The sequence below is a fragment of the Nerophis lumbriciformis genome, linkage group LG07 (assembly GCF_033978685.3).
Source record: "Nerophis lumbriciformis linkage group LG07, RoL_Nlum_v2.1, whole genome shotgun sequence".
Lineage (NCBI taxonomy): Eukaryota > Metazoa > Chordata > Actinopteri > Syngnathiformes > Syngnathidae > Nerophis > Nerophis lumbriciformis.
In genome coordinates, this window is record NC_084554.2 from 41,854,901 (window position 1) to 41,875,000 (window position 20,100).

General features: G+C 38.8%; 1 long non-coding RNA gene across 3 annotated transcripts in view; it reads left to right on the forward strand.

Moving 5' to 3' along the window:
- LOC133609493 (uncharacterized) overlaps positions 1-20,100 on the forward strand; it is a 301,958-nt gene that overhangs the window by 29,324 nt on the left and 252,534 nt on the right. Inside the window, exons 3-4 of one of the 3 annotated variants that reach the window (XR_009815722.1) lie at positions 17,340-17,438; positions 17,513-17,650. The exons of the other annotated variants lie outside the window; for them this stretch is intronic. This is a non-coding gene — a long non-coding RNA (uncharacterized lncRNA). Of the gene's footprint in view, positions 1-17,339; positions 17,439-17,512; positions 17,651-20,100 lie in introns of those variants that run through there. 3 annotated transcript variants of the gene reach the window in all.

A 20,100-nucleotide genomic window follows, 5' to 3' on the forward strand; every position in this document is an offset into this window, starting at 1 on the left:
GGTCTTACCTTTACTTATAAATGAAGTCCATGCGCAGCTCCTTCTGAACAAAAGCATCGATAACTTGTTTATAGAAGTCTTCCTTATCTTTCTTCAGTTTTAAAAGCCTCTCTGTCTTGATGGAGATCTTCCTTTAATTATTACCTCCTGCTTCGATTGAAAGTCCAGTTTAGAAAACTGTTATATTTTAGATATGTAATCCTCCATGTTAAAAGTCCAGGCGAGAGGGAACAAATAAACGATCGCTGCTAACTGTTGCTGCTTGTTGTCACTTCTTCTGCAGCCGAGTAGTCACAAGAAGGATCACTAGCGCCCTCTACCACCAGGAGGCGGGAGTCATTTAATGACTCATATTTGACACACGGAGCTACGGTATATTAATAAAACATAGCTGCTTACTGTTCTTTTTAGCATATTCAATAGCTTGGACCTTAAATCCTACCGAATATCTCTTCATCTTCTTCCCTTTATGCGATTTCAAATTATTGAAATCAGCCTCCTCCATTTTGAAAATGATGACAGGTGAAGTGTCACTCATGACGTGACGAGTTTGACCCGGCGGAAATTCTAGGCATGCGCTAATAAAAATAATATTTTGCAAAACGAGTTTGACCTGACGGTAATTCTGACCTGGCGGTAATGCTAAGCATGCGCATACTATATACACGGCGGCAATTCAAGGAAATACGGTATATACAGTACAGGTCAAAAGTTTGGACACACCTTCTCCTCATTCAATGCATTTTCATGACTATTTACATTGCAGATTGTCACTGAAGGCATCAAAACTATGAATGAACACATGTGGAGTTATGTACCATAAAAGGTGAAATAACTGAAAACATGTTTTATATTCTAGTTTCTTCAAAATAGCCACACTTTGCACACTCTTGGCATTCTCTCGGTGAGCTTCTAGCACACCTGTGAAGTGAAAACCATTTCAGGTGACTACCACTTGAAGCTCATCGAGAGAATGCCAAGAGTGTACGAAAAAGTGATCAAAGCAAAGGGTGGCTGTTTTGAAGAAACTAGAATTTAAAACATGTTTTCAGTTATTTCATCTTTTTTAGTACATAACTCCACATAGTTTCATTCATAGTTTTGATGCCTTCAGTGACAATCTACAATGTAAACAGTCATGAAAATAAAGAAAATGCATTGAATGAGGTTTGTCCAAACTTTTGGCCTGTACCGTGTATTTATATATATATATATATACAGGTGTATATATATGTGTGTATGTATATGTGTATATGCAAACCCCGTTTCCATATGAGTTGGGAAATTGTGTTCAACCCATATTCAATTGAATGCACTAAAAAGACAAGATTTTTGATGTTCAAACTCATTAACTTAATTTTTTTTTTTGCAAATAATAATTAACTTAGAATTTCATGGCTGCAACACGTGCCCAAGTAGTTGGGAAAGAGCATGTTCACCACTGTGTTACATCACCTTTTCTTTTAACAACACTCAATACGCGATTGGGAACTGAGGAAACACATTTTTTAAGCTTCTCAGGTGGAATTCTTTCCCATTCTTGCTTGATGTACAGCTTAAGTTGTTCAACAGTCCGGGGGTCTCCGTTGTGGTATTTTAGGCTTCATAATGCGCCACACATTTTCAATGGGAGACAGGTCTGGACTACAAGCAGGCCAGTCTAGTACCCGCACTCTTTTACTATGAAGCCACGTTGATGTAACATGTGGCTTGGCATTGTCTTGCTGAAATAAGCAGGGGCGTCCATGGTAACGTTTCTTGGATGGCAACATATGTTGCTCCAAAACCTGTATGTACCTTTCAGCATTAATGGCGCCTTCACAGATGTGTAAGTTACCCATGCCTTGGGCATTAATACACCCCCATACCATCACAGATGCTGGCTTTTCAACTTTGCGCCGATAACAATCCGGATGGTTCTTTTCCTTTTTGGTCCGAAGGACACGGCGTCCACAGTTTCCAAAAACAATTTGAAATGTGGACTCGTCAGACCACAGAACACTTTTCCACTATGCATCGGTCCATCTTAGATGAGCTCAGGCCCAGCAAAGCCGACGGCGTTTCTGGGTGTTGTTGATAAACGGTTTTCGCCTTGCAAAGGAGAGTTTTAACTGACAGTGGGTTTCTGAAGTGTTCCTGAGCCCATGTGGGGATATCCTTTACACACTGATGTCGCTTGTTGATGCAGTACAGCCTGAGGGATCGAAGGTCACGGGCTTAGCTGCTTACGTGCAGTGATTTTTCCAGATTCTCTGAACCCTTTGATGATATTACGGACCGTAGATGGTGAAATCCCTAAATTCCTTGCAATAGCTGGTTGAGAAATGTTTTTCTTAAACTGTTCAACAATTTGCTCATGCATTTGTTGACAAAGTGGTGACCCTCGCCCCATCCTTGTTTGTGAATGACTGAGCATTTCATGGAATCTACTTTTATACCCAATCATGGCACCCACCTGTTCCCAATTTGCCTGTTCACCTGTGGGATGTTCCAAATAAGTGTTTGATGAGCATTCCTCAACTTTATCAGTATTTATTGCCACGTGTTGCTGGCATCAAATTCTAAAGTTAATGATTATTTGCAAAAAAAAAAAATGTTTATCAGTTTGAACATCAAATATGTTGTCTTTGTAGCATATTCAACTGAATATGGGTTGAAAAGGATTTGCAAATCATTGTATTCCGTTTATATTTACATCTAACACAATTTCCCAACTCATATGGAAACAGGGTTTGTATATATACGTGTATATGCGCAGTGTATTTTAGGATTAAATAAGCCTTGCTTCTTCCTACTCCCTTTCTAACAAGTTGTAAAGAGAAATGAGAATATGTATATTATATAATGTATCATATTTTATCTGTACACGTTTGAAATACATTTCAATCATAACTATATCCAGTGTTTACAGTATATATGCGTATAAGTGTGTATTTATGTGTGTATATATGCGTGTGTGTGTGTGTGTGTGTGTGTGTGTGTGTGCGCGTGTGTATATATAATCATTCTTTTTCATTCCTATTTTTTCCCACTCTCGTGAGTGCGTTTTTATTTTGTTATATTAAAGAATATCATGTTTTACTCACCATCTGCCTGTCATTTGTTGCCTCTTTGGGTCACGTCGCGAAGCTGCGTTCCAGCTCCTGACACTTTAATTACTAATCCTATAAATATTCTGGCATTTTAACAGTTACTGTATGGATAATAACTAATGTTATGGATTTTTTTCTAAATCAAATCAAAAACTGTTCAAATGGAAAAATAAAACATAACATGTAAGCTATTTTTTTTTAATTTGTTTTGGACTGAAGTTAAAATAAATATAAATGTTATGAAGTATATGAAAATATACTCCCTGAGAATGTTTTAATCTGTGCTACTTTACTGCTATTTATTTACGTGTGCCCCACGGGGTTAAAATATGTTATGAATAACGCAATTCACGATACAATATTACCTCTTAAGGTACGATACCGTGATATTTACTTCACGTAGTCATTCGTCTTTTACAATGCAATAGGATGCGATACATCCAGATTAAGGGGCGATACGGTGCTATTCACTCCGTTTACGATGTGATACAATTCTTTAAGATCGACAACAAAATAATACAATTTTCTCTACTTACCCTGATTTGATACAATTCACTTAATTTCCGATATTGTCATATTCACTGTTGACACTTTTTAATGATTCATTGCATTTACAATGCGATACCATTTAGGATAAGACTTGATATACGTTGTGATGTAGTATGATAATATATTTGTAATTTAGGGCTGTCATGTAATGAGTTTATGCATGCAATTAATCACAAAGAATTATCAAATTAACTTTGGATCAATCGTATATTTTTTTATTTACATTTTATTTTAAATTATGCAAGCAAGTAATGGTAATAATCACAATTCAAAAGTGTGATAATCTGACTAAAACAATTAATTTGACAGCATCATTTTTTAATGAATGATCCCGTCTTAAAGGGGAACTGCACTTTTTTGGGGGTATTTTCCCTATCCTTAACAATCATTATGAAAGGCATGACAACGAATGTATTGTTTTAATGCAATCTAACTCATCAATAAACATATAACATGTCTCTTGTAGCGGAGCCAATGGGAGGTCCTCTATACCACCCATAAAACCCAATAAAAAAACATCCAAAAAGCGCCAACAATACTCCATTTACATGTTGTGACTTGAACATTACCAAGTATTAGTGATATTGTTATTATAAGTGCTAAGAGACAGGGAGAGGCTGCAAAGAGTGGTCAAGACGGCTCAGAAGATCATCGGCCGCCCTCTCCCCTCTCTGACGGACATCTACACCTCCCGCTGCCTCAACAGAGCCAGTGCCATCATCAAGGACAGCACCCACCCTGGCTCTGACCTGTTCCACCTGCTGCCCTCTGGGAAGCGCTACAGGTGCATTAAAACCAAAACAAACAAGCTAAAGAACAGCTTCTTCCCCAGGGCCATAACCATCCTGAACGGACTGCCCCATTGTCCCTCATAACTGCCTTCTCTTCGGTGCAATAACCCATTCCACCAACCACCCTGTTTTTGTTTTTGTTTTTTTCATGTATATATTCATTTCACACCATATTCATTGCACTTCTACATTTTTTATATTTTTATATATTTGCACATTGTTTTTCTAGCATGCACACATCGTACTGTATGGAATGGCCTCAATCTCGTTACCTTGCGTAATGACAATAAAGCTGATTCTGATTCTGATTCTAATGCAGAAAAAAACTATTTATAGCAGTGCATGGATCACAAGCTTGTGTGTCAATGTTGTCATAATCGACTGATCAGCTGCTTTCTTGTTTCCTTGCTCGTCAAACTTTATTCTAGATCATAAATCATGCCTCTCACCTGGATAGTAGGACAAGGATGTATTCTGACAAGTTGATCAACTTAGACACCCAGTTTAGACCCAGGAATGGCGAGAAAGACACAAAAAGGCGCTTGGTTCAACCCCCCTTTTCTTTGAGTCATTCGTTATCTAAATGGGAAAATATGAACATCCTAGCAGTCAGCATCCTAATGACAGCAGACATTGTACAGTAAGTGATGTTTTATCATGTTTGTTGGCTCTCATGAAGTCTGCAGAGAGTAGTAATTAGTGATGTCGTTGAAACAAAATGCGTACTTCGTGATGCGTTTTTTTAAATTAATGCGCTGCGTATGCTTAAAATTAGTAAAATACGTAAATATTAAAAGTTATTATAAATGTGCCTGTTACTACATTACATATATACTTACATCATGTATATAAAACCTGAAAACATTTACACTACTTTATATTAGAAATGGCAACAGCGGAGGATGAATGTCCCATAACAAGAAGATAGTGAAAAAGAAGAAGCTTATCAACTACGGCGTCGTCATGGACTACAAAGGCGGACGTGTGCAATTTTTCTGGATTTATGCAGATCCCAAATACAGATCAGCAGGTACCAGAAGGTAAGAAAAGTTTATTTTGCATAATATTGCGAAACAAAATGCCAGATAATATCTTACCTTATAAACACACCATAATAATATTCGTATGTTTAATGCGCTGACAATCCAAGCGGTGCGACTTCATAACTTACCAAAGTCGTACTAAAACATGTTGAGAGATTTTAGATTGCCGTGTGTAATGTTCTACATTTTCAATGGAACATATAAAATGTCAATGTTTACTTGAGTCATATTGCCATCACATTGCAGTAGACTCATATCTCATGTTTGACTGCCATCTACTGGTCACACTTATCACTACATCATGTACCAAATACATTTGCCTCGGGGTCGGTAAGCAGAACCAGAATTATTCCGTACATTAATAATAATAATAATAACAGTAAGTCTCGTCTTAAAGGTCTACTGAAACCCACTACTACCGACCTCGCAGTCTGATAGTTTATATATCAATGATGAAATCTTAACATTGCAACACATGCCAATACGGCCGGGTTAGCTTACTAAAGTGCAATTTTAAATTTCGCGCGAAATATCCTGCTGAAAACGTCTCGGTATGATGACGCCTGCGCGTGACGTCACGGATTGTAGAGGACATTTTGGGACAGCATGGTGGCCAGCTATTAAGTCGTCTGTTTTCATCGCCACATTCCACAGTATTCTGGACATCTGGACATCTGTGTTGGTGAATCTTTTGCAATTTGTTCAATGAACAATGGAGACAGCAAAGAAGACAGCTGTAGGTGCGAAGCGGTGTATTGCGGCAGGTGTTGTGCCGGATAACGCACCCCCGCCGTAGAATGCACCCCTTGACTGTTGTGCCGGATAACACAGCCGGAGTTTCATTGTTTACATTCCCGAAAAATGACAGTCAAGCTTTACCATTGGCCTGTGGAGAACTGGGACAACAGAGACTCTTACCAGGAGGACTTTGAGTTGGATGCGCAGACGCGGTACCGTGAGTACGCATGCAGCTGCGGCTTCCAAACGTTTGATCGCTTGCCCGTACGTGCGTGCCGCTATGTGCATGTCACGTACGTAACTTTGGGGACTTTGGGGAAATATATGTGCTGTATGAACTTTGGGGAGGTGAACGGTACTTTGGGCTGTGGGATTGAGTGGGTTGTGCAGGTGTTTGAGTTGTATTGGCGGGTTATACGGACGGGAGGGGGGAGGTGTTTGTTATGCGGGATTAATTTGTGGCATTTTAAATATAAGCCTGGTTGTGTTGTGGCTAATAGAGTATATATATGTCTTGTGTTTATTTACTGTTTTAGTCATTCCCAGCTGAATATCAGGTCCCACCCGCCTCTCATAGCATCTTCCCTATCTGAATCGCTCCCACTGCCCTCTAGTCCTTCATTCTCACTTTCCTCATCCACGAATCTTTCATCCTCGCTCAAATTAATGGGGAAATCGTCGTTTTCTCGGTCCGAATCGCTCTCGCTGCTGGTGGCCATGATTGTAAACAATGTGCGGATGTGAGGAGCTCCACAACCTGTGACGTCACGCTACTCGTCTGCTACTTCCGGTACAGGCAAGGCTTTTTTATCAGCGACCGAAAGTTGCGAACCTTATCGTCGATGTTCTCTACTAAATCCTTTCAGCAAAAATATGGCAATATCGCGAAATGATCAAGTATGACACATAGAATGGACCTGCTATCCCCGTTTAAATAAGAAAATCGCATTTCAGTAGGCCTTTAAGACCCACTTTTATTCTTTGGCTTTTAACACTACGTGAGTTGTTCTATTTACTGTTTTAATGGGTTTTTCCCTTTTAAAATCATTTTAATCATATTGATTTTTATATTGGTTTTTTATTTATTTATTTTTTGTTTTTATTCAGTCATTGGTGGAGCTAAGGATACTATTTTATTATTGTTTTTAATATTGTTGTGCAGCACTTTGGAAACATTTTTGTTGTTTAAATGTGCTATATAAATAAAGTGGATTGGATTGGATACATTAGGCGCACCGGGTTATAAGGCGCACTGTCGAGTTTTGAGAAAAAAGTACGATTTTAAGTGCACCTTATATTCTGGAAAATAAGGTAATCAAAAATGGCATGGTTAGGTAAATATCCTGAACTTCCTGCTATATTAAAGAAATAAAACATGAGGTCCCCACATGTTCATTGAAGCTAAGCATGGTAATCATTTATAGATCACAAATATACAGTGGGTCCCGGGTTAGTTTTTTTGCTTCATCCCTCACTGAAAGCGCGAGGTGAAAAATGCACTACCGACCTGATAAGTCCGAAATAGAAAGAGATGATACATTATCTGCTCACAGATGCTACTTGGTGGTTGTTTGAGCACACTGCAACTAGTCCTGGACAGTCCCGTTTCTTGATGCTTCAGTCACATTCGCAGGATTCTCACGGGAATGAGGCGAAAATACAGCCTTGCCTACTGTAACGAATACGATTCATAATAGAACTGTTGAGAAAGAGAGAGGAAGATTCTGTCTGGAGGACAAATTGAATTCTGCTCTGATGGACAAAGTTCACGTTGAACTTCAGTGAGCACATTTTGTCTCCCGTCTTCTTCACTCGTCGTTTCCGCAAGAGGAAGAACACCTTGTGGCCTTTTTGTCTGGGAGATGAAAAAGGAAAGGGAAAAAAAAAAATAAGAATCCATCTCGCCGCCTGTGTCAAGTTGCACGCATCCGACATTCTCCCCCTCGGATTTTCCGCCCACATTCTAAGCACCGACGTGCAGGACTGTCCAACACGAGTGGTTGTGAGGGCGTCTTTAGCTACAGGCGAGCTCCCGGAGATTTCCATTAGCTGCTAAACAAGACTAATAACAGACATCGAGAGCAGATCGAAACACAATTACCAAACACGCACCAGAAGCGCCTTCATTTTCAGCTCTCGGACGCGGAATTTGATTATAAATTTGTTGTAAGTTGGCCAACTGAACAAAAAAAAAAAAATTCAGGCGAGCGGCAATGTTCTGAGCAGCCATCTCGGCTGGGATAAGAAGATACTTTCCTTTTTGATTGCAAAAAAGCGGCATAATCAAGCACAACTAAAGCTGATTGGTTGATAATTGATTGGTAAGCAATGCACGCTAATCATTTTTTACTCCCCATCCCCACCCCCGGAGTTAATTGTCTGGAGTGCTCGTCATTTTCGTCCATAATTTAATTTACTGGAGTGAAGCCTCGCAGCTAACAAGCGCACAATTTATTACTGCCGCATGAATCAACTTGTGGGAGAAGCCGTGCATTTGCTACTGTAATCTTATTCTGATTTGAAAAGGGTGGCATGGGGGCCATTTGTGGCCCACAACCATACTTGCCAACCTTGAGACCTCCAATTTCGGGGGGTGGGTGCGGGGGGCGTGGTTGGGAGCGTGGTTGGGGGCGTGGTTAAGAGGGGAGGAGTATATTTACAGCTAGAATTCACCAAGTCAAGTATTTCATATATATATATATATATATATATATATATATATATATATAAAAGAAATAATTGACTTTCAGTGAATTCTAGCTATATATATATATATATATATATATATATATATAAAAGAAATACTTGAATTTCAGTGTTCATTTATTTACACATATACACACACATAACACTCATCTACTCATTGTTGAGTTAAGGGTTGAATTGTCCATCCTTGTTCTATTCTCTGTCACTATCTTTCTAACCATGCTGAACACCCTCTCTGATGATGCATTGCTGTGTGGCACGCACAAAAGTGCTTTCATCAAATGCACTAGATGGCAGTATTGTCCTGTTTAAGAGTGTCACAACATTGCTGTTTACGGCAGACGGACTGCTTTACTGTAGACGTTCTTTATATTGTGGGAAAGCGGACTCAGGTCCGCATGGAGCTGGAGGGGGCGTGGCCTCCAGCTCCGCCTGAATTACGGGAGATTTTCGGGAGAAAATTTGTCCCGGGAGGTTTTCGGGAGAGGCGCTGAATTTCGGGAGTCTCCCGGAAAATCCGGGAGGGTTGGCAAGTATGCCCACAACTCAAGTTTTGTTGGCCCGCAGCATTTTTTCGAAATAAAATCAGGCAAAGAAACAGTGCAACTTGTAAACGTGTTATGATGTTACAAAGCCAAAATTAATAACTAATAATGATAAGCTTTGTGACCTAACACTAAGTTGTCTTTAAATACATATAATTACTGTTTTTTTCTAAATATAAAAATGGCCTTTGCATGTTTTGACTTTTCAATCACCTGTGTGTATGTCAGAAGTATTCACACAGACCAAATCCAGATTAAAATGTAAATTGTTTGTTGATATAAAAATGAAAGTATTTTTTTTTTTTTATATTTGATTAAATGTTTCCTTTGAATCTATTATTCTATTCTATAGTGGGAAATAAAAGATAGAATTTAGAATAATAATTAAAACAAACATTAATTTGGAATAAATCCATATTACAAAATAGTAATGGGAATTAAAATGGCCATATTATGATTATTTTTCGACAACACCCAAATCCAGTGAAGTTGGCACGTTGTGTAAATGGTAAATAAAAACAGAATACAATGATTTGCTAATCCTTTTCAACCTATATTCAATTGAATATACTGCAAAGACAAAGAACTTAATGTTCGAACTGGAAAACTGCAAATATTAGCTCATTTGGAATTGATGCCTGCAACATGTTTAAAAAAAACTGACACAAGTGGCAAAAAAGACTGAGAAAGCTCATCAAACACTTATTTGGAACATCCCACGGGTGAACAGGCTAATTGGGAACAGGTGGGTGCCATGATTGGGTATAAAAGCAGCTTCCATGAAATGCTCAGTCATTCACAAACAAGAAATGGGACGGGGGTCACCACTTTGTGAACAAATGCGTGAGCAAATCGTCGACCAGTTTAAGAACAACATTTCTCAACAAGCTATTGCAAGGAATTTAGGGATTTCACCATCTACGGTCTGTAATATCATCAAAAGGTTCAGAGAATCTGGAGAAATCACTGCACGTAAGCGATATTACAGGTCTTCGATCTGTCAGGCAGTACTGCATCAAAAAACGACATCGGTGTGTAAAGGATATCACCACATGGGCTCAGGAACACTATAGAAAACCACTGTCAGGAACTACAGTTTGTCGCTAAATATGTAAGTGCAAGTTAAAATTCTACTATGCAAAGCCAAAGCCATTTATCAACAACACCCAGAAATGCCGCCGGCTTTGCTGGGCTCATCTAAACTGGACTGATGCAAAGTGTAAAAGGTGTTCTGTGGTCTGACGAGTCCACATTTGAAATTGTTTTTGGAAACTGTGGACGTCGTGTCCTCCGGACCAAAGAGGAAAATAACTATCCGGCTTGTTATAGGCGCAAAGTTGAAAAGCCAGCATGTGTGATGGTATGGGGGTGTATTAGTGCCCAAGACATGGGTAACTTACACATCTGTGAATGCGCCATTAATGCTGAAAGGTACATACAAGTTTTGGAGCAACATATGTTGCCATCCAAGCAACGGATTCATAGACGCCCCTGCTTATTTCAGCAAGACAATGCCAAGCCACATGTTACAACAGCGTGGCTTCATAGTAAAAGAGTGCTGGTACTAGACTGGCCTGCCTGTAGTCCAGACCTGTCTCCCATTGAAAATGTGTGGCACATTATGAAGCCTAAAATAACACAACGGAGACCCCCGGACTGTTGAACAACTTAAGCTGTACATCAAGCAAGAATGGGAAAGAATTCCACCTGAAAAGCTTAAAAGATTGGTCTCCTCAGTTCCCAAACGTTTACCGAGTGTTGTTAAAAGGAAAGGCCATGTAACACAGTGGTAAAAATGCCCCTGTGCCAACTTTTTTGCAATATGTTGCTGCCATTAAATTCTAAGTTAATGATTATTTGCAACAACAACAAAAATTCTCAGTTCGAACATTAAATATCTTGTCTTTGCAGTCTATTCAATTAAATATAAGTTGAAAAGGATTTGCAAATCAATGTATTCTGTTTTTATTTACGAATTGCACAACTTGCCAACTTCACTGGTTTTGGGTTTTGTATGTTTTATCATAACATGACTGCAAATTGTTTTTACGGGACTGTTTAGTGTATGTGTCTGCGATCCCTCTGTGGACATGTAGTTCGAAACAGCTGGGAACTGCAAACACATTTTTATTATGACTGTCAACAGACAAAAATCCATACATTAGCCGCACCATTATATAAGCCGCAGGTTTCAAAGCGTAAGAAAAAAGTAGCGGAATTTACGGTAATACATTTACAATTGATTTGAAGCCCATGAACTGTGATTGAATCGTGCTGTGCACAAATATTCCAACCCTTAGTAACTGTCTAAAAATATAAACATGTCACAAGGGTTGATATGGCCTAAAAAAAGCCTTTTTGTCTATTATTCATCTCTTTGGCCGCTCTTTTTTTTGAACAATGAACAATAGAAGTCGCCTGTTTCCTTTGCCTTAAAAAAATAAAAAAATGGGGTCATCACCAAAAAAATAATAAAAAATCATCCGAGCCCTCATCTTCCTAAAAATAACTACTAATAGCGCCAGCGGAGGCTATTTAGGTCAAGGGATTTTTTTGAGAGCAAAAACAATAAATAAATCATTTTTAAGGGGGGAATCTTGAACTGATCCGAAAAGTTGTGCATTAAAGACATCTGTGGGCGAGAGACTCCACCTGAGACCAAGCTTCAGAGATGATGCTGAAGCAAGCAAATGGCGATTAAAAAAAACAAACACATGTTGGAACAACTCCCAGCACTCCACCACAAAGAGTGTGTACATAAGACATCTTGAGCTTGTCGGATGGCAGAAGGTAAAAGTTCAGCTCCGGGCCATGCACCCTCTCACTCTTCTTCAACTCTGAGGGTGTCATTTTTAACGAGCGCTGACACGGCTAACGTTTCCTGGGAGTGTCTGACACAGTCTTTGATCTCCCCCCCCCCCCCCCCCCCCCCTTTTCATTTGGCTCGCATTAATGTTTCCGTCACTGTGACTGGACTCTGAGTGGTGAGGCGTGGCCTACATTCTGTACAGTAGCTAGAAATGCAGCGTTCCCACCGGGTAGCAAGTGAGCAGCGCTAACGAGGGTGTTAAGTAACGAGTCGTCGTTTTTTTCTTTTAATCCCACAAATCTTGTACAATTTTCCCGAAAATAATCTTGAAACATTTTTTGTTGTCGTGTACCGTATTTTTCGGACTATAAGTCGCACTTAAAAACCTTTCATATTCTCAAAAATCGACAGTGCGCCTTATAACCCGGTGCGCCTAATGTACGGAATAATTATGGTTGTGCTTACCGACCTTGAAGCCATTTTATTTGCTACATGGTGTAATAAGTGTGACCAGTAGATGGCAGTCACACACAAGAAATACGTGTAAACTGCAATATGATGGTAGTAAACACCAAAACTTTAAATGTTCCATTATAGTACTCAGTAAAAGGTTTATTTTTAACGCCAAAAACAGATATTCACTTAGTATTACTTTCTTTAAAACATTTATTCAGTATTTTTTAACTTTAAAGAGTTATATAGTTGAAAACGATGATAATAATAATAATAATAATACATTTTATTTATAAGGCGCCTTTCTGGGCACTCAAGGACACCGTACAAAATCAAAACAATAAAATCAAATTGGATAAAAACAACAATAACAACAACAAAGATAGAGGAAAAAAAGATGATTACAATGGATAGGTGTGTTTTGAGTCTTGATTTGAAGAGGGATATTAAAGGGGGACATTATCACCAGACCTATGTAAGCGTCAATATATACCTTGATGTTGCAGAAAAAAGACCATATATTTTTTTAAACCAATTTCCGAACTCTAAATGGGTGAATTTTGGCGAATTAAACGCTTTTCTATTATTCGCTCTCGGAGCGATGACGTCACAACGTGACGTCACATCGGGAAGCAATCCGCCATTTTCTCAAACACATTACAAACACCGAATCAAATCAGCTCTTATTTTCTGTTTTTTCGACTGTTTTCCGTACCTTGGAGACATCATGCCTCGTCGGTGTGTTGTCGGAGGGTGTAACAACACCAACAGGGACGGATTCAAGTTGCACCAGTGGCCCAAAGATGCGAAAGTGGCAAGAAATTGGACGAACTTTGTTCAAAATACGAGGCTGTGGGGAAAGCCGACGAAATGGTCAGTCGTTTGCTCTGCACACTTTACCGACGAAAGCTATGCTACGACAGAGATGGCAAGAATGTGTGGATATCCTGCGACACTCAAAGCAGATGCTGACATCAACTCCAAAACTGGACAGATCAGATTTCAGGAAAAGAGAGCGGATGAGGGTATGTCTACAGAATATATTAATTGATGAAAACTTTATTCATTACTCGCGGTTTTACGTCAATTATTATACATAAACTGTGTTTACCAATAATTTAGCTTAAAAACAAATATTTTTTTCAATCATTCGAGTACATTCGGGTAGTCTTGTGTAATGCAGTATTTTGTGTCTATTTAGGTATGGTTAACCTGAGTGCTGAAATCGTGGAAAAAATATATGTTCTTAGCGCGCCTGAAATGGGCTGTCTGCACTCTCAAAGTGCATGTTGTTGCCAAATGTATTTCATATGCTGTAAACCTAGTTCATAGTTGTTAGTTTCCTTTTAATGCCAAACAAACACATACCAATCATTGGTTAGAAGGCGATCGCCGAATTCGTCCTCGCTTTCTCCCGTGTCGCTGGCTGTCGTGTCGTTTTCGTCGGTTTCGCTTGCATACGGTTCAAACCGATATGGCTCAATAGCTTCAGTTTCTTCTTCAATTTCGTTTTCGCTACCTGCCTCCACACTACAACCATCCGTTTCAATACATGCGTAATCTGTTGAATCGCTTAAACCGCTGGAATCCGAGTCTGAATCCGAGCTAATGTCGCTATTCCTTGCTGTTCTATGCGCCATGTTTCTTTGTATTGGCATCACTGTGTGACGTCACAGGAAAATGGACGGGTGTATATAACGATGGTTAAAATCAGGCACTTTGAAGCTTTTTTTAGGGATATTGCGTGATGGGTAAAATTTAAAAAAAAACTTCGAAAAATAAAATAAGCCACTGGGAACTGATTTTTAATGGTTTTAACCCTTCTGAAATTGTGATAATGTTCCCCTTTAAAATCCTTCCATATTCTCATAAATCCCGGTGCGCCTAATGTACGGCATAATTCTGGTTGTGCTTACCGACCTTGAAGCCATGTTATATGCTACATGGTGTAATGACAAGTGTGACCAGTAGATGGCAGTCACACACAAGAAATACGTGTAAACTGCAATATGATGGCAGTAAACAACACCAAAACTTTAAATGTTCCATTTTAGTACTCGGTAAAAGGTTTATTTTTAAGGCCAAAAACAGATATTCACTTAGTATTACTTTCTTAAAAATATTTATTCAGTATTTTTTAACTTTAGAGTTATATGGTTGAAAACGATGATGATAATAATGCTAATAATACATTTTATTTATAAGGCGCCTTTCTGGGCATTTAAGGACACCGTTCAAAATCAAAACAATAAAATCAAATTGGATAAAAACAACAATAACTACAACAAAGAGAGGAAAAAAAAGATGATTACAATGGATAGGTGTGAATTGAGTCTTGATTTGAAGAGGGATATTAAGTCTAAGTTACGAAGGTCTAGTGGCAAAGAGTTCCAAAGATGTTGGGCAGAGCGGCTGAAAGCTCGGGCACCTATGGTGGACAGTTTAAATAAAGGGATAGTGAGATGGATGGATGAAGAGGATCTTAAAAACATTAAAAAAAGATGGGAAGTCCTCAAAGGCTTATTTTGAAAATGTCATTTTGTTTATAGATTATATGCAATCTATTGTTGTGTTCCCTAATTTGAGTGTACATAAATGAAGGTGTGTGTTGCTGAGTCCGACCTGGACATAATCTGAACTGTACATCAATGCTTATTTTGAAAATGTAAATTTGTTTATGGATTATATGCAATCGGTTGTGTTCCCTAATTGTCAGTGTACATAAATGAAGGTGTGTGTTGCTGGACATAATCTGGACTGGACCTGGTTTTAAGAACCCTTTAAACCAGGCCTGGGCAATTATTTTGACTCGGGCGGCCAAATTTAGAGAAAAAAGTGTCTGGGGGCCGGGATTATTTCCAGGAACACTAATACAAAACCTCTCAATAATGTCTGATTAAACATAATGACAGACCGCCATAAAAATGGAATGGAGTTTCACATTTTTTTTACTGAATGAGACACCCAGAATGTACATGAAAATAAAGAATGTGGAATTTACAATTTTAACTATAAAGGATAAAACACTGAATATTGACAACATATGAATGTTATACCCCCTCTCCATCCACATATTTTAAAATCAATAAAAATGCAACAAACACAGCAAAATATGAATGCCAAGGGTAAAAAACAACAAACAACACCTACTATCTGATATATTTGTTGTAAACATCTCCTTCCATGTCTGTCCCTGACACCCACATTTCAGGCTTTGGAAACACTCTGTGGAAACGCTCCCCACCCACACTGCTTGGTGCCTCGTCTGAGCTGCTGTGACTTACATTACCATAGTAACTAATTCGATGACCATTGTAACTAATTAGATGACCATAGTAACTAATATATCATGCAAAAGCACAGATTCTAACCATTAAAAGACTAAGTATAGTTGAAGACTTACGGTCATTAGAAAACATCACTGCACATCATAATGGCAGCTACACTTTCTTTCTTAAAGATGTTAAACATTTTTTGGGGGAATGTCCGGTGGGCCAGATTGAAAAGCTTAACGGGCCGCATGTGGCCCCCGGGCCTTAATTTGCCCAGGTTTGCTTTAAACAATCTAATTTCATTGACAACCTGTTCTGGTGAAGATAATGTCCTTTTTAAAAAATAAATAAATAAAATAAGATAAATAAATAAACATTTTCTTGAATAAAAAAGAAAGTAAAACAATACAAAAACAATTACATAAAAAAATTGTAATCAATGACAATGTTAGTGGACCAGCAGCACACACAATCATGTGTGCTTCAAGGACTGTATCCCTTGCAGACTGTATTGTTCTATATTGTAGGAACCAAAAATTTAATAACAGAAAGAAACAACCCTTTTGTGTGAATGAGTGTAAATGGGAGAGGGAAGTTTTTTGGGTTGGTGCACTAATTGTAAGTGTATCTTGTGTTTTTTATGTCAATTTAATAAAAATTAAAAATTAAAAAATAAACTTTGTTCCATTGAGAATATAGAACATTACACACGGCGCTCAAAAATCTGTCAAAATGATTTTAGTACGACTTCGGTAAGCTTTGAAGCCGCATCGCTTAATGGATTGTTGGCGCATTAAACATACTATTTATTATTATGGTGTGTGTGTATAAAGACCACAAAATGGCACCTATTAGCAGACATTATCTGGCGTTTCGTTTCGCAATATTATGCAAAACCAACTTTTCTTGCCTTCTGGTACCTGCTGATGTGTATTTGGGATCTGCATAAGTCCTGAAAATTTGAGCGAGTCCGCCATTGTAGTCTGTGCTGACATCGTAGTCGATAAGCTATCTTCTTGTTATGGGACATTCATCCTCCGCTGTTGCCATTTCCAATATAAAGTAGTGTAAAGTTCTTACTTCCATCTGTCAGTAGACTCACCATGAAAGCACTAAAACATACCGGTGTAGTGAGTTTACATTATTCACCCAAGGAACTTTAGTTATTAGAGAGTTCCGGTCGGACAGTTTTTCACGGGACACGTTTCCGGCGTTGCTGTTGCACCAGTGAGCCACGGATGAGGAGACGCTGCTCAGTTGTTGATTTAAGTAGTTAAGTTAGCGCCATCTATTGACACTTCTTCCACTCCCGTCCTTGCACGCTACACCGCTACAACAAAGATGACGGGGAAAAGACGCTGCCGAAGGTGAGCCACGTAAATAAGACCACCCACAAAACGGCACATCCTGAAGAGACGCCCAGAAAGCTACTTGAAAATGGTATGTAAAACAATCAATGAAACATTTGATTTTTGTGTGTACTAAGGACTGCTATCTTTGATTTTCTGTGACAGGTGGTGTGGGTCTAGGTTCTTTCTTTGTTGTTCTACAATTTCAAACAAAATTATTTTTAAAAATGTTTTATTTTCCACTTTAAATAACTCTTCTGGATCAGCCTTTTGTGAACTATGGACTTTGATCTGTGACTGGTGCATCTTCAATTCTAATTTTCTTGCGCTGTTGTACAATTTCAATCAAACAAATTGTTGCAAAAATGCTATTTTTGTAGGTTTTGAAACATATCTTTCTTATTAGCTTGATATGACCCTTCATTTTATTAGGTTTTGTACCATTGACTTCTCTCTTCTTAATCATCTTTTTGTGTACAAGACTTAGACAAACTTTATTGATCCACAAGGGAAATTGTACCACACAGTAGCTCAGTTACAAAGGATGGAAAGGGAAAAGATGGAAAGGATAATGAAGGTATAAAGTAGACTAAAAATATACCATAGTAGTAATATAAAATATAACATATACTGTATGTAATATGTACATATAATATATACAGTATATAACATATAATGATATACTATATTTTTATATAATATACCTGTGGAGGGAGAGTGTGATCAGCGCGCTGCAGGAGCAAAGGTCACCGCCTCTGTCAATAGTGTTGAGAGCGGAGCACCATCGACTAGGGGCAGGGCATGTGCGGGACGGCGAGACACAGCTGGCAGGTGATTAGATTCCACGGGTGGTACGTGTTAATCTAATCATCTGTTGTCTTTAACAGTAAGCGGCCGGGAGCAGAGGAGAGAGGAGGTTACGGACGTGGCTGAAAAGTCACGTTCTAGGAGAAAAATACTGTTGTTGGAAAGAAAACATTTTGATTAAAACCTTGTTGAACCTGCACACTGGGCTCTTGTGCCGTGTCTGCAGTGGAGCTGCTGGGAGGCGACTTCCACAATACCATATTTGATATGTGACTTTAATCTTCTGCAGTGATGGGTGTTGCACATTTAAGTTTCATTTGTGCTGTTTTTCAATTTCAACCAAAATACTCTGGGGAAAATTTTTTATTTTGCATCCTCCATTTACCATTGGCTTGATAGTATTCTTATGTAGGGCCCTATTATTATTATTTTTTTTTAATTCTGTAAGAAAAAAAAATCTAGTTTTTACCTTCTACACTTGTTTTTACCAACATGGTTTTAATAAAATGTCCGACAATTACCATATTTTTCGGACTATAAGGCACACTTAAAATCCTTTCATTTTCTCAAACATCGACATTGCGCCTAATGTTCATATGGATTCTTGTTGTGCTTAGCGACCTCGAAGCAATTTTATTTGGTACATGGTGTAACGTTAAGTTTTGACCAGCAGATGGCATTCACACATAAGAGATACGTGTGGACTGCAGGTTTACGCCCGCTGTTCAATTAATGACGCTAGCAAGCAAGCCCCAAACTTTGATGTTTCATTGAGAATGTACAAAATTACACGCGGCGCTCAAAAATCTGTCAATCTTTTTTAGTACGACTTTGGTAAGCTACGAAGCTTACCCTAGTCAGACGTACTGTGCTTCAGGTAATATTATGGTGTGTGTATAAGGTCCCCAAAATGGCACCTATTAGGAAACATTATCTGGCGTTTTGTTTCGCAATATTATGCAAAACCAACTTTTATTACCTATTGGTTCCTGTTGTTGTGTGTTTGGGATCTGAATCAGTCCATAAAACATGCGCACGCCCGCCATTGTAGTTTGCGCCGTAGTCAATAAGCTCCTTCTTTTTCTCTATCCTCTTGTTGTGGGGCTTTCATGCCCCGATGTTGCCATTCCTAATGCAAAGTGGGGTAGTTCTAACTTCTGTCAGTATACTTGCCATGGAAGCGCTAAAAACTACTGGTACAAAAAAGATGACGGGGAGAGGACGCTGTCAAAGTGGAGGCACATAAATAAAACCGTCCACAAAACGGCGCATCCAAAAAAGATAGTCAGAAAGCGGCTTGAAGATGATCTGTAAAACATAATCTATTTTGACCAAACCATGACATGTTATGTAGACCACAAGGAAGTGTTTTACATGTAGAAAAAAAAATCATATAATCGCTTTAATGTGCCTTTTAATCCGGTGCACCCTATGGTCCGAAGAATATTGATGTAACACGTGGCTTGGCATTGTCTTGCTGAAATAAGCAGGGGCGTCCATGGTAATGTTGCTTGGATGGCAACATATGTTGCTCCAAAACTTGTATGTACCTTTCAGCATTAATGGCGCCTTCACAGATGTGTAAGTTACCCATGTCTTGGGCACTAATACACCCCCATACCATCACAGATGCTGGCTTTTCAACTTTGCGCCTAAAACAATCCGGATGGTTCTTTTCCTCTTTGGTCCGGAGGACACGACGTCCACAGTTACCAAAAACAATTTGAGATGTGGACTCGTCAGACCACAGAACACTTTTCCCCTTTGTATCAGTCCATCTTACATGATCTCAGGCCCAGCGAAGCCGACGGCGTTTCTGGGTGTTGTTGATAAACGGTTTTCGCCTTGCATAGGAGAGTTTTAACTTGCACTTACAGATGTAGCGACCAACTGTAGTTACTGACAGTGGGTTTCTGAAGTGTTCCTGAGCCCACGTGGTGATATCC